The sequence below is a fragment of the Euprymna scolopes genome, chromosome 37 (genome assembly GCF_053919585.1).
Source record: "Euprymna scolopes isolate OS-2025 chromosome 37, ASM5391958v1, whole genome shotgun sequence".
Lineage (NCBI taxonomy): Eukaryota > Metazoa > Mollusca > Cephalopoda > Sepiida > Sepiolidae > Euprymna > Euprymna scolopes.
The window spans coordinates 88,518,111-88,532,775 of record NC_136518.1 but is presented as its reverse complement, the minus strand read 5'-3'; positions in this window follow the sequence as shown (position 1 = coordinate 88,532,775).

Below are 14,665 nucleotides of genomic sequence, written 5' to 3'. Positions count from 1 at the left end.
CTGAATGCTGTTGCAAGCACAATCTTTCTCATGGATCTAATCTTTGCAAGGATCAAATTGATTACAAAAGTCTTGCCCGTACCACCTGGAGCATCAAGAAACATCATGTTTTTGTTCATTTCACCTTGTGCTTCCAACATTGCCATGAATGAATTGTAAACTTCTCTTTGAGAATCGGTCAGTTTTTCTTGCATATTTTCTGCTTGTAGGGAAGTTCAAGATTATAAGTAACTTCACGTTGATACTCTCTCGCGAGTCTTTCATCTCTCCCTTGCATTGGTGCAGGTAATCCATAGCTTGCCAATGGTTGACCGCACATAAGGAGAACTTTTTCTTCAATTAGACAAAGAGTTTTATTGTAGATGTCCTCATTAAAATCTGCTTCTGGATTGTTAACTTCTTGCCTGTATCTGTGAAGAATGTCTTCAGATATTACATCACGAAAAGCCATCCAGATCTCAAGAGGATTTCTTGGCTCACAGGCTGTTAAAATTATCACAAATAGGCTTCGCAAATTTGAAGGTGATTGAGTGGCACTTGCCTCTCCTACTGCTTGATGCAAGTGATGGTCATTTTCTAGAAGGCCTCGAGCAAGGCACGCTGCTCTGTATGTTTCAAACACCTGACCATTGTATGCTCGCAAATTTTGAAATGAAGTTGGACCAGCAACCTCATTGAGCAACAGGCATAAGAAATAACACTCCCCTGCTTTTGGACTAATCGTGTAGATTCTCCCAATGCATGGTGCCTTCCATACATCATCATTTTCAGTACCTTCAACTTGTACCCCACGCATTCTTCTCATCCATTTCTTTGTCGATTTGTTCCAAGTGTAAAACTCAGGGACTTCTACGTATTTGAGACCCCTTGCAAAGTCATCCTCATGGCAGAGTTGAAAAAATGCTGTCAAAGTTGTGGCAGGCGGTGAACCTTGGGCTCGTTCCAGAGCAGTATCAGCTGAGAACATGACACGCTGCCCATTTTCAAGATGAACAGAAAGTTGTACAATTGGGGGGAAATGTTCATGGATGGGATGTTCCAATATCCTCCAGGCTGCCTCTGAACTGCCGACATACCTTGCATTCTGGAACTGCTGGATCTCATCCACAATGTGACTTTGTACTTGGCCTTGTTGGTTAGCTGCTCCATCAGTTCTTTGTAGTTCAAACACTGCTTGATCACATCCTTTATTCACGTATTTGAGGACATATTTGATGCTTTGGATCGAGCTGCAAATTTCTACGTTAATGTGAGCGTTGAACTGCTGAAGGAGGACCTTGTTGTACGGAACAATCCACTGGTTTGTTATTTCTTGATTAACATACCGACCATTTCTCTTCATCCTTATTGTACCAGTCTGGCCTCCATCTTCTGGTTTTCTTCGCCTGTACTTGGGGTAAGAGTCTTGGCCTTGCTTGGTACACTGAAGAAATTCTTTTGGGTATTTTTTGGAACATTTGTTGTCAATCATACATGGACAATTTGGATTAAATGGTCCACAAGGTCCATGCACCATATGTGCCATCACTTTAGCATGAAGATCAGGATCTTCCTCTTTGTCAGGGATCTCTGCAGATATGCAGAGATCCATTTTTTCTGGTAGAAGTTTGTCCTCTGGGGCCTGCCAAGTGAGGATGTGTGCATGCGGCAGTCCTCTTTTTTGATATTCAATACTGTACAGGAAAGCCCTCAACCTGCCAAATCCTCCCTTTTTAATAAATTCAAGTAACTTTTTTAGCTTCTGCCTGAAAACCCTGGCAACAATATCTGGACGATCCTGAGGGTCTTGCCCTTGAAGACAATTTTCTGTAATTTCTGTCCACTTTGGATTTGTTGTGAACATGATGAAGAGGTCGGCTCGGCCCATTCGCCGAACATATGCCATGGCATCACTTTGACGCTCAAACATGTATCGAGGGCCTCCTGTATAAGTTGCCGGAAGTACAACTCGTTGACCAAACTGTTCTGGATTCCCATCCTCCCTAAGAATTGAATCTCTCAAGTTGCTATAATTGTCAGCTCTCAGGGTCTGTTGCTCACGCCTCAGGAACTGTAAACGTTCTGTTTCAATCTTGCAGTACACATCCACCAGCCATTGTTGAAATAGCCTTCGGTACCAGAGAAAATAGTTTCCAGGCCGAGTCATTAAATGGTACGAATAAAATTGCTGTTGGGTAACTTTTCGCCCATTGGATGCCTTCATGTAGATGTTGTAAGATGGAGAACCATAGGGGTACATTAACAGGTACATTAAAGTATCGTAGAGGGGATGTAGTTCGGAGATCCATTTTAATGTATCATTTCTAAAACGCAAGACAATATCCCGGTTAGCTGTTGGTTCATTCTCCATTAATATTCCAATCTCATACGTTGTTGTTGGAGCATTGAATCGCCGTGGATGCTCTTCTTCGGTCTTCCCTTATGACAACTTTATGTTCTACCAAGTGTTCTTCTTCAATCCTCTCCTTTGTTGTTTTCAGCTGACAAATAAAGCTGTTGTTCTCATGTAAAAATTCAGTCAGACTTTGGAGAATGTCTCTATTGAGTCTACTGTCACGTCCCCGATTATGTAGTTCCTCTTCCAGACTATCCAAGAAGTAGACTTGAATAAACTTTGCTGTTTCATCTTCAGGTGGTAAAAGACTCCCAATCTGGTGGCAAACCTGGCCTCGAATTCTAAAAGAAGGATTCCACCCATGTATTGCCGCAATTTTGTGACCAAATGATGTCATTGCAAAACAATTGTTATAACTGCGTAGATTTTGCAGAAAATCTTTAGAGATGGGACCATTGCCGGAGAGCAAATCTTGAAGCAACTGAGGCAGTGGTGGAAAGCTATCAAGCACAACTTTGCCAGAAGAACAACAACAACCAGGGGTTTCTCCTTTAAATTTTACAGCTGAGCAATGTTGACATACTTTGTCCATTTTTCCTATATCAGCTGTAGTGAGAGAGTCATTTTTGTTGTAGAGCAATCCTTTTCTATTGCAGTGTTCTATTTCATGGTGTCTCAAAGCAGTCATTCGTTGTCTAGCTGCCTCGTTTTCTGTCAATTGCTGGGGCAAAGTCATACTCTCTCTCCATGCAGCCTCTCGTTGTTGCCCTTGGTATAGGCGAAAGCTTCATTGGGTTTCCGATTCATTCTGATGTCGTTGAGCCACTCTCAACTGACCTTGTGTACGTCTACTTACCTCATATAATTCATTCGATCGTAATATTGCTTCTCTTTCCAGTGCATATCTTTGCCTTTCTTGAATTTCATCTTGTGATGAATTTAACCGCCTTACAGCATGTCTAGTTCTGTCAGCTTCACGTTGGGTTTCTCTTTCCAAATCTGACAGTCTTGCTCTCCTTTCTCTTTGACGTATCCTGTTAAGTTCTAGACGTCTTTCTCTATCTGAATTGTTTTCATTGGAGCGAATTGCAGCAACTCTTAGTCTATTAGCTTCCAATCTTTCCATTCTTTCTTCCTCACTTTCGTTTCTACTTCGTTTGGGTGGCATAATTTCGGTTTTAAACGGAATTGTTTAACGATATTAATGATTGTAAATTAATTAAGCGTAAAGGAAATGTATACTAACTGAAATGGACGAACTATAAATAATATTTCTGAATAGTACAATTATAAACAATTATGCCTCCCCACGGGACAGAGTTAGACACCAGGGTCGTTTTTTAACGTGGAGAAAAGGTACAAAAATAAAAATTGTCTCAGTCGTGAAGGATTTCTCCTCCACCGAAAGAGAACAAGAAAATGAAGTGCAGCATCTGAAGAACAGATACTACACTTTGATCTTGACCAAAAGGAATGAATAAAAGCGACCTACGTGTGACTCACATTACTTCCGGGTGTAAACGTCACAGTCTAAAAGTAATAATTAAAAAAAAAAAGTAAATGTAAAATAAATGTAATACCAACTTAGGTTAACTAAGTAAACAGTACAATTAAAACAGTTCTATTAAAACAAATAATTACTAAGATCTAGGTAATTGTTAGTCTCATTGTTATGGTTTTAAAGACAAAAATGTCTAAAAAAAAGTTCTGCTTTTGTGAGTACGTGTATTTCTTTTAAATTACATAACCTTTTTATTTTATTATTTATATCTCTTTTAAATTTATATATTTTGTTAGTAAACTGGAAGAAATTCAGTTGAATAAAACCTTGTTCGTGTTCTTTACGTTAAACTCATATTTTTATAAAAGGTTCATCCGGTTTAAAGAAAGCACTAAGTTTAAATAAGACTGGAAATAACTAATTCAATATATAAATAGAAAAATGAAATAAATATAAGCTTTAAGTCTTAAGATAGTAATAATCAAAATGTAATAAATTATTTGTAGTTCAAATCTATGATAAACAGGCTTTCGAAATAGGCTCGACCAGAAAGATTAAATTGGAACGAAATTATAATCTCCGTGCCATTTTCAAAACAACCCCACAAAAGTAACGGTATCCTGCAGTTGGTTAAAATGACAACGTTGGTTGTAAGAAAAATGTAAAAGAAAATGCGCTTATCTGTTTATTTTGACCTGTTTTATTTAATTAAAAAAAAATTGGCTATAACTGGAAGAGAGCGTTATGTTTTGGGGGTTGTTTAAAAAATAGAATGGAAATAAAGTTAGTTCCGTTTTAATTGTCTTTAATTGCGGCAAGCGCTAACAAAATCGAAAAATCACTGTTTACATTCGAAATGTTAACTTTTATAGGTTTACAGGTTTGCTGACAAGGCTGGGGGTGTTTAATACAATTATTTTACTAAATTGATTTTTTTCATTTAAAAATAAAATTATTTCTTTTTTAATAAAGTTTTATTTTAAAATATTTGTTTTTGTTTATTTATATAAAATTACGATAGTTGAATTGTATTCTTTCAATTATATTGGCAAGTAAAATATAAAAGATTAAAACGGAACGAAATTGAAATTTCCATTACATTTTCAATACAATCCCAAAACATAAAGCTTTGCTCGCCAATGAATTGTTTTGATAATATACGTAAAGTGAAATAAATCGAATATAAAATTAAATGAAAATATATTAAATAATTAAATGTTAAATAGATTTTGTAAATAGTACAGTTGAAATGATTAGAATATTTTCAATACGTAATAAGGTCGAGGTAATTAGTTAAAGAGATTTAATATAATGTGATATGCAAATGAGCATAAGTCATTCGATATGGGGGTGGTTTGTAGACTAGTATATAAAGAAATTAGGCATAGATTCTTATGTCTCCTATAACAGAAACATCCTAAAATGGGTTCTAATGTTTCTCTACCAGGAGAGATCTACCCTCTTACCTCCTATATATTTCGTTGATGATGGAGTGCTGTACACACAGACAGAAACACACGAACCCTATTACTTTATAAAAATATAGATATATATAGAGAGAGAGAGGAGAGAGAGAGAATATATATATATATATATATATATATATATATATATATTAGGTTAAGTAACCTGATAATTTCACCGAGACAGAAATACAAAGTTATCTTGTACGTTGATTCACATAAGTATATTTGTATCATACTACTGAGCTCTACTCACCTACTGAGCATTTTTAAATAAAAATACTAAATATATATGTATATACATATCTAATAAATACCACCCAGTAAATAAAGTATAGTATTTTTAATTGAATTGTGACAAAACAATCTATGCTTTCAAACTGAATAACACAAACCGAGGCTTCTCTTCAGTATTGTTGTAATCATGCCCTTTATGTTACTTTAAGTTAATGAGTTCCTTTTCTTCTGATGAGTCGGGACAGGATAGATTAAAAACACGGCATAATAATTATATAAATAATTTTGCGCTACGAAACAGGTGCTGCTAAGAATAGAACATTTTAACATGCTGAAAGAAATAAACGGTAAGATGGACAAGATCTTCGAATTTGGAATATAGACTGTTGGCATTTATTTGTACACACACACACACACACACACACACACATATATATATATATATATATATATATATATATATATATATATATATGTATGTATGAATGTGTGTATTTGTGTGTCTGTGTGAGGGTGTTCGCATTCTTTCCCATCGTGTTTTTTAACATCGAGGAAATGAGTTTATCGTCAATATTTTATCCTAAACAGCTGTCGACTAAATTAACATATTAATTAATGACTTTGGTGTGGAATCAGAACTCGCAGACCTATAACCGATCCCCCTTACACCTCCTACCCAACGGCTTCTCCATTCAACCTCATCTCCTCGCCATCAAATACGAACTAACTCTAATACCATAAACGCATATGGTTTTAGTTTTACACGACTGGCGTGTATTTTAACCGATGCTATATTAAGTGTTGTTTACTTACCTGCTGAAAGTTTGACACAAGGTCAAATTATAGAGGTGATCCTGCTAATATAGAATGGAGTGTACTTTAGACATATCCAAAATTAGATAGAATTGCATCATCATGCTGTTATAAAGGTGTTGATAGAATGAAATGTGTTCATTTTGCGGTTAAAATTATATTTTAAACATAAAGGTTGCCGTGATCCTTGTCATAGATACACCCTGTTTATATTGTCACGCTGAATTTATTGGGACGATGTGTTTAATTAATATTTATATTAGTTAAAGTACTCACAAAACTAAATTAGACGTATAATAACAAATGAATAAATAATAACGAGTATTAAATTCAATATACTCTCGTTAGCAAAAAAAAATAGGCCAAACAAATTTTATACATTTTATTGCACTAAAAGCTATATTGAACAAAGAACAACTGAACAATGAAACTTAAATGAACTAATAACACAGAACAAGACATTTACTTTAATAAATGCTTAGGATGGAATCGCATTCCCTTCTGATTTCTTTAAAAGATCAATCCTTTTAAACATGCTCTCAACCAAAGTGGAACACTGAAGAGGAGATGCTATTCCATTCGCTTTTCAGAGCTTCCCACAGTTTGTCATTGTTTGAAAAAGTTCTTCCGGCCAATGCATGAGATTTTATGGACCAAATAATCTCGATTGAGTTTAAATCAGGGCTTTGACCTGACCAAAATATCACATCAATTGCATTATCAGAAAACCATTTTTTTGTGACTTGAGCAGTGTGTGCAGAGGCATTATCATGTTGAAAAATAATGTTCTTGGATATTCCCAGCATCTGTATGCTTAGGGACAGTTCTGTTTCTAATATTCGAATACATTCCTTTGCATTGATTGACGTCTCACATCTAATAAGTTCCCCAACTCCTGCTGCAGTAAAAGTTCCCCATACCATTATCCCTCCATTCCCGTGTTTAACTGTCGATATTATGCAACTTAGCGAAAATTTTTCTCCATTTCTTCGATTCCACAATTCGGAGCATCGGAAGCATCACTAATAAGAAAAAATCTTGATTCATCTAACCAGAAAACATTCCTGAACCAGTCTGTATCTTTCTTGCTATAACCTGAGAAAAAAAATCTCTTTCTATCATTGATGTTCTTAGATAAAAGTGGTTTATTTGTCCATATTTTAGAGGAAAATCCCATATCTTTCATTCGTCTAGATATTGTAAACGCAATATGGTTTCCGTTCTGCTAGATCGTCAGCCGATGTGTTTACAGTTATATCTCATAGGATTACCGAATCTCTCGATGGAGGCTTCCTTTCTAGGGCAACTGCTCTTGACATATCAAAGGCCTTTGATAGAGTATGGCATAAAGGTTTACTTCACAAGATCTCCAGCTACGGTATAGCTGGAAATGTTTTCTCAATTATTAAATCATTTCTCTCTGATAGGTTCATAAGAGTAGTGGTTGATGGACAGAAATCAGAAGCTCTCAGTATTAATGCTGGAGTCCCTCAGTGGTTCATCCTGGGCCCAACTCTCTTCCTGATCTACATTATTGATCTTCCAAATCACATCCTTACATCATTCGTAGACATTTATGCTGATGACACTACTATCTATGGTAGCACATCTAAGACCCTAAACGACCAAGTAATCTCTGATTCTCTCTCCTCTGATCTTGAGCACGTGATACAATGGGGAAAGGAGTGGCTGGTTACTTTTAATGCATCTAAAACCAAGCTTTTATCTTTACATCATCAACGCTCTGAACCCCATCTGGCATCAATTGAAATGAATAGTTCTCGTCTTGGGGAGGCCTCATGTTTTGACAAGCTTCTGGGCTTGACTTTTACTCCTGATTTTAAGTGGAACACATACATTAAATCCGTTGCCAAGGCCGCTGAAAAATGGTGGGATCCGTCTATCGATCCAGTAGATATCTCACTGCTGATGCAATTCTCTATCTATATAAGAAACAAGTACGTCCAAGGATGGGGTGCTGTTGCCACATCTGGGCAGGAGCTGCTCAAAAGGACTTATCCTGCCTTATAGTTCAAAATAGACTTCGTGGTCTCGTAGGGGATGTCCTTTTCTCTTCCCTGTAACCTCTTTCTCACAGAAGAAATGTTGCAAGTTTGTCTCTGCTTTGTCGTTGTATTCATGACAAGTGTTCGGCTGAGCTCCAATCTATGGTCCCCCCTCGTCAAACTTTCACAAGAAACACCCGTCTAACAGAAATCACTATCAATAATTTCCCCCACTCTTTATCTGTACCTAAACCTAAACGTAAATTTCCTGAGCAAAGCTTTTTTATTAGAACTACACGCTTATGGAATTTTCTTCCGTTTTCCTTCTTTCCAGCTGATTACAATGTGGTTGTCTTCAAGTCTAACGTAAACAAATTTTTGATGAACCGTTCCATATAAGTTAACAAATTCACCAAATTTCCATTACTAACGATTACTATATTGTCTAGTTTCTGCTGTACACTCCTTAACCTTTATCCTCGAGTGGCCTCAAGGCCTTGATAAGTGGTGATGCTCGTGTAAAAAAAAAGAGGAGAGAATTTCCAGCCCCTGTTTTGAATTCATTGCTATGGTAAACATAAGTATTCTTTCGATCCTTCAAACAGTTAATTTAAGCCTGTGGTCGTCCTCCAAAGTGAGTGCTCTAGGGTGACCAGATTCAGATTTCCCTTTTACCAAGCGTTCGACTTCGAATCTTTGATCAATTCGCTTCACTATAGAAAGAGATGTTTTCACATTTTCTTCTCTTAAAATATCAAACATCTGCTTGTAAGTCATTTTGGACTGCCTTAATCCTGAAATTCGGTTTTTTATATCCTCGCCAAGATGCGGTCTTATCATTTTTAAAATTATTTTTTACTTATTATTATATGCTATAATAATAATGATCTACAAAATAGAAATTTTCAGTTAAAATTAACAAAAATTCATGGACAAATATTGAAAAATCGATTTCTCCCTTCTTTCACTCTTGGGCCATTTTTTTTTTTTTTTTTTTTTTTTTTGCTCATGAGTGTGCTCTTTCAAACTTAATTGTGACTGAGCAAAAACCTACGCCGTTTAATTATACTAGAGCAAACAGCTATGCTTTTCGATCTGAATAAGGACAGTAATGTTATCTTAAACTGAATTGTGACACAGAAAAAAACTATACTATTTCCACTTGAATTGTGGCATAGGTAATTATGCTATTTCAAGCTAAATTGTGACATGCAAAAACACCGATATTTTGATAAGTAATTATCAGAGAGAAATTTGGTTGATAGTAAATCCCTTTTTAGAAATGATTAGTGAGAGTTTAATTAATGAGTGTATTTTCTCTTCTATTAATTATATTCTTTGAGTTTTATATTATACCGATCTATGCCAAAACATACACACACACACATGTATATATATATAAATATGTATATATATATATATATATATATATATATATATATATATATATACATAATGAAATAAGAATTACAGCTAAGTTTACCAAAATAATCCAAGATGGCAAAACTAAAGTATATTATAAATATTGAAGAGTTAATATTTATAAAGTAATCTCAACCAGATGTAAAAGCTCGATAAAACCAAATGGGAAATAGAGCTTATAATAAGAACAAGTAGTTAATAAAACATGTTAAAAAAAACTTTGAAAAAGAGTTAAAAACATATTTAATTTTAAAAAGGAAGCACAAAATAAGTGGATAGTCCTTAATCCGCGGAGTTTCGAAGAAATACTTTCCTTCTCATCAGAGGGTAGGATTTAGCAAAATGCGAGATCGGATTTTGCTTGCAAAAGTATTTAATGAAACTACAAGTAATTCATAGATCTTACTTGGTAACAAATTATTTGTTGCTAAGTAAGATCTAGGACATACTTGTAACCGCGACGGATAGGAACTTCGAATGCCCTAACTGCATTCTCAGCAATCACTGGCATCCGTAGTTATTGTCATCTAACCACGATTGTCGCCAAGTAAGTATACTAATGAATTCCAATTAAAATAATGATAATGTCGTTCATCAAATTCGTTTTGTTTGTTTACAATATCACGTCATCTGATTTTTAGTCTTGACAATCTTAAAAATAGTCTTTCCTCTCTTATACATAAAAAAGAAGGATTTTTACAGCCATAACATCAACAACAACAATTATTTGAACACCAGATACTCAGATGAAAGACTACGAGAATTATTTGAACACCAGAAACGCTCAGGTAAAAGACAACAACAACAACAACAAGCATGAAAGAGCTGTTTATAACAAAAATAATGCGTCCACCGATAATAATACAGCATTTTCACAAGACTAAATATGGAATGGATTGACATTTTGGCAACGGACCTGAAAAAAAGTAAATCATTTGAAGCTTATTTTCGTCGGCATGAAGATTTTTTAGTATTAACTGCAAACAGTTGCTGGACTAGAAAAAAGCTTCGTTTACAAATACGAAAACTACAGACGGCCAAGGATAACAACTTTATGGAGTTTATTTTACTACGTAAAACATCGAATTCATACATAACTATTAAAGTCAATTTATTCCATAAGCGTTTGTCATGTCTGAATTAGCAGAAGAATGACGAAGATGATTTCGCAACGTATGCAGCCATGGGAAATAAACATTGCGACGAATTCAGGTTTGCAGACCTTAGTGCAGACAATTTCAAACGTTTAGTTCTTACGCAAGGACCGAGTTCTGGTCGAGATGCGGAAATAATAACAAAATTAGAAAATGAACCAAATCTAATCCGAAAAATGTTAACGGAGGACTGCCAGATAATAAAATTATTTTTAAAACTTCCATTTATATCGAAGCTGGTGTCACACAGATAAAAACAATTTAAAAAATACGTACACACTAAAACACAAATAAAGGAAAAGGACACACATACCAATACATAGCTAAGAAAGAATCGCCTAATCGATGTGGTAATTTGCATTGAGTTCAGGACTGTGCAGGTTTATCAAGACAAATGTTTAATATGTAAAAGAAAAAAATTAGGACACAAAGGTACTCATTGCAGAAATAAAATTAAATACAAAATTCGAGTATGTTTAGCGGAGACTAAGAATAATGAAGGAAGGTTACGAAAATATGTGGCTATAAAAATTTATGATAAAGGAATAAAAATGCAACTCGATTCGAGTTTAGACCTTTCGATAGTAAATTTAAATACTTGGAAGAAATTGAATAAACCCACAACACTAAGAACACGCATACAGCAAAGGCCGTTAACAGTAACATTAACTTCGAAAGTGAATTTCTAGCGAACGTCACATTATTGGGAAAGACGAAAAAATTGAAACCTTATGTATTATGGACTACTACTAACCTACTGGGCTCGGACTGGATTCATAAATTTAAATGATGGAACCAGCCAATCAGTAATTTTTGCAAAACAAAAATAAAAAGTACAACAGACACCCATGCCTTGAAAAACAAATTAAAAGGAAACATGTTTTTGTTGTTGTTGTTCTAGGTCATGAAAAACCAAACAGAAGGCGTAAACAAACCGATAATGTTGTAGACTGAAGAAAAGACGCTCTTCACTAACGAGAACAGCGCTTGACTCAAACCGAGAAACCAAAATCAGGCAGAGTACTCTATCGCTAGTCCTAAAATGATGACATCCTCGCCAACGACCCAGTCGTAAATGTCTATGCGATTGCCGGCGATTTTTCACCGGATACGAAAACTTCATCTACACCGCAACAGGTACCAGTCGCAACTCTCTTTTTCCTCAGTATTGGAACACTATTTACCGAGTCAACGATATTACGTGCAACAAAATAATAGCACTCAAACTGTGTTTTCACAATATAGAAGAACTTATGGGCCATTTTACACGGCGTCTCTTCAAAATAGATAGTTCATCATGTTAACTACACTAGTGGAAACCCCTGGGACAATATCGGCCATTGTCTGATGGATTATTACAAGCGGGGTCCTAGTTTAGGTTTATTGACCCTTAATTACTTGTGGCTGAGTCTACCCACGCAAGTAATTAATTGTTGTATTTAATTAATTGTTGTATTTAATTAATTGTTCTAAGATCAATACTTGAGAAAATGGCAATAAAACGTTTTTCTTGCAGGTCAAAAGAAACAAATTCGCCCTGAACAATGAATACCCCAAGAAGTAGAGACTATTGAAACTGTCTACGACATATTTGATATCGATCCTCCCGAAATCACACCAGAGCCACGACGTTTGGACAGGAAAGGGAAACTTACCGAGTCGTTCGTGGTCCACCCAAAGAGGAAACATACCGATACACGGGGATGTTGTGGCGGAGCTAACAGTCTTTTAGTAGGTCACAAAGGTATGTTACCTACTATTCGACTGTTCTAATCTCAATAAATACCGGAAAACTAAGTCGTAAGGTGGCATTCGTTATCCAGTGGACCAACCTAGGTCGTTCGTTGGCCACGACGAGCAACCTAGTAATTCTGTGCTTTGTTACTTGTTACTTTATTTTCGCGTTCTGTTTTTCTTTGCAAACTTTAACAGGGCTATAGCAATTACTTATTTCTATTTAATTTTCATGCCGATTATTTTTATTCGTTTATTTGCGACTACCTAAGCAATTTTGTGTCTGCAAAAGTCGGTTTTGTCAGTTTCGCAAGCTTTTCCCATTACAAAGAAACGTTGAAAACGTTTCCGCTTAAGAAAGCATCAGATTTTCGTTACATAATGTCGGTTTATCTCGACTAATAAACGTCTTGAGTAGTTAACATCCAAAACAAATTGCTCTGACATTGATTGGTTTCGGTTTCGTCAGTTTAACTGCAAGGATATAAAATTTGCAATATTTGGAAAAAATAAAAGAAGATATAAAAAAAGAAAATACAGAAAAATCATAAAATGAAACCTTGTCGTTTTTTATGCCATGAACTAGGCGTGTTATATATTGAGAGTTTCGTAGGCGATGGGATGATTCTACCTAGTTCTGACGTCACGTTGCAAGAACAGAAGCGCATCGACTTTGAGACTGTGTTCCAGACATGAGAATCTTTAGGTGCCCACCAGTCGCCACTACTTTCGAGCTCAGATGGGATTTGATTACAAAAAGTAATGAAATAAACATAACAATTAATACAACGTCATGTTTTTTTATTCAAAATAGTAATAACAAAAATATAAGCAGATTGGATTCACATACCAAGTGGAAAACAACCACGTGACCGACAAAAGAATGCCGATCATAGAGAACAGAAACAGAATAGAACCATAATGCATAGGTTTTCCAAAAGTAAAGTCCCCTATTTCCAAATCAAACAGTTGAAGAGCTATAAAGACGGGTGTTGTACTATTATAACAAGAAACATTTACTACTCCATAATTAATTTTGCTACATAGATATCATCATTCTCAGAAATAAAAAAATGCATCTCTGCCTCAGACGCATGTCCACGACAGGGGTTGTTTTCACACCATTAATATCTGCAGCAGAGAGATGAAACTTTCAGGTTATAAATTCAAAAGTACAGTCATCTTAACAATGTAATTTTCAAATTATCTCTGATTTATTCAGGCGGAATGAAAATAGGAGGTATTACTTTTGAAACGTCTCTCGTATGTAAATACGTTCATCTTGTAGTTAAGAATAAGGGATTCTTCTGACTATGAGGGGTTAATATGTAACTAACTGAAGATGGGAGTACCTAGCCAGGTGTTGTTCAGGATGTCCAAAATTCTGCTATATGATATTGTAGGAAACATTGTGGAAACCAACAAAATGGCTTACTGTTAAAACGTCCGCGCGTGTGTGCGTCATATGGAATCAAGCTGGGTGGGGGAGAACAAAATGGCAGCGCCCACAAATTTTATAACTAAACGGTTCCGCAGAGTGACGCAAAATCTCGCTGATTGACTGCATAAAAGGGGGCCGCGGGGTTGACGCAGACAAATGGTTACAAGAATCCTTGGAGACGGTTGTGGCGCGTTACTGAGTAACTTTGCTATCTTGCTTTTTATTACTTTCTTTTGTGTTACAAGATTTACAATTCATTATCATTTGTTATTTGTATCGAAGAAAAAGAAATAAGATTGCTCAGAAGATTCTCTGGCATATCATACAAGGACCATGTAACAAACAAGGAAATGCGCAGTAAAGATCATTCAACAAGTGCGTCATTATGAAGACCTACTGACCACGGTAAAAAAAAAGGAAACGCAGGAGATATAGACAAGTAACATGCCCAGAAGAACTTCCAAAGACCACTCAGAATTGTTTGATCTGTGCCTTGCTTTCTCTGTTCAATCTTGTTTAACTTGTTGTTCTAATAGTCTCCATCAACTCGCTATTGATA